Genomic DNA, 2,079 nt, shown 5'->3' with positions numbered 1-2,079 from the left:
AAAGAAAGGAAAGAAACAGACTTGGGCTTCTTTCTGTGGCCCAGAGAAAAGCTGACCAAAGCCACTCCGGATCATTTCCTAGAAATCAACACTTGCAACCTCCTAGGACATGGTTGTCAGCACCCTCCACCCAGGAGGAGACATTAGTAGTTTCTGCACCACTTTCCTAAATTCGGGTAATAGAAAACAGCTTCCATCAACCCAGATCAAGAAGGGCAGAAGCCATTTTATAGAAGAATAAAAGCTTTTATTATCATTCAGTTTTCACTCTTCGTTCAAAGGACCTTCACCAAAAATGGAGCTTCTCTAATTTTGCTGAGAAAACATCTGGAAAGATCATTTTAAAACCAGGGTGCCAAGATATGGCTGTGTGTAGCATCTTGGAGAGGGTTTTAATTCTTTGCAGTTGGTCTGAAGCCACTGGGAGCTGGGTTCTGTGCTGAAATCCACAATAAGATGACCCACTTGCCACAGTCCTGTGTCATCCATCAACCATGTGGTTGATGAAGTTACACAAAATAATCATATAAGCCTCTGATGTAATAATGATGACAAAAAGCAGTGAAATAACATAGGGGCGGCACAAATTAATTCCCTTGTGTAACAGTTAAAGCTATAGAGCCTGGGAACCCAGGGCACTGTCGTTTAATATCAGGATTTAAAATTTATAACCAAACAGTAGAGGACAGCCATGCTATAAGGCAAATATTCCAAGAATCCAGGGATTTAATGCTACCTTCACCGTTATTAGTTTGCAAGGATCACAAAACTGACCTGGGGCCAAATGTGGCACATAGACACACAGTGTGGTCTTTAGTTTTGTTTTGTTTTTGTTTTGTTTTCTTTTTTTAAAATAAAATTTGATAGCACATTTAAGATCAGAGGAATTTACATGAAAATAAGGATTCGTGTCTTCTCTTGAAAAATAGAAAGATTTCTTAGCACAGAACCCACATTCTTGCGTGAAAAGTTTCCATTGGTGCTAAATGACAATTGTGCTCTGTAGGAGGACATGTGTCCCTCTGGAGCTGCTGCCACCGTGTCCTCAGAGTTAAGGCAGAAGCAGAGGACTTCTTACGCGTGGCCTGTAGCAGGTGCTCCGGAAATGGTGGTTTCCTCTTCTGCTTCATTTTTTCTTTTCTCATTTAGCAACTTTTCAACAAACATTTGTGTAGTGCCTACTACGTGCAAGCCACTGTATTGGGCACGCTAAATAAAAAGATGAGTCTAGTCCCTGAATCCTAGAAACTTATAATCTAGGCGACTGAGACTGACCAGGCAAGGTGTGTTCTGTTAACAGTCGTGGGAGAGATGAGTGTGGCCATCCTAGACTAGGGTGGTACATGCTGTTTGATTTTTAGAACTTATTTAGTTACATTTTATGTGGGGAAGCAGGGGAGTCCAGGCATGTGGTTTGAAAATTGTCTAGTATCCACAGGCTGGTGTGTACTTTGGGAGCAGAGTAACACTGCCCACGGTTTGATAAGGATAAGCAATAAATCCGGCTTTGTCTTAGGAGATTAAGACCTAAAGACTCTTGGTATCAGTTGGAATGTGCCTTCCCTAATACTTTCCTTTTAAAATCTTGGAAATGCGATAAATTCTGAGATAGTAGTAAGCGCAGGGAACAGTGGGACAAAGAGAAAGGGCACCTGACCCATTTCTAGTTTTAGTTGCTTACAAATAACATGGCAGATGGTTTCGAAGGTGGAGAGTCTCTGGAGGAAGGAGGGTAGGGAGACTTCCCTTCCCCAAACGTGAGGTCGGCCGCCAATACTCAGCTTGGTGCTCTCCTCGTTGTCCCTCCCCCACCCCACTTTGTGACTTTGTTTTCTCTTGGGAAGGGCTTTGAAGGGTGACTTCAGTGTGTGACCTCTGCAACTAGATAATGTTTAAGTTAAGAGAGGGATCGAAAGGTGGATTCTGACAGTGGATGAGATGAGAAGTTTTTTGTACTTATGTAACTCTGTAGAGTCCTCGGTTCCACTCTGCTGACGGGCAGGAGGAAGACTCCTGCTCTGCTTTGCCCCAACTGCCCTTGCCAAAAAGCCTGGCAGAGGGTGCAAAAGAGCAAAAGAG

The sequence above is a fragment of the Otolemur garnettii genome, unplaced genomic scaffold, assembly GCF_000181295.1.
Source record: "Otolemur garnettii isolate 467f Iridium unplaced genomic scaffold, OtoGar3 scaffold00007, whole genome shotgun sequence".
Taxonomy (NCBI): Eukaryota; Metazoa; Chordata; class Mammalia; order Primates; family Galagidae; genus Otolemur; species Otolemur garnettii.
This window is presented reverse-complemented; position numbering follows the sequence as displayed.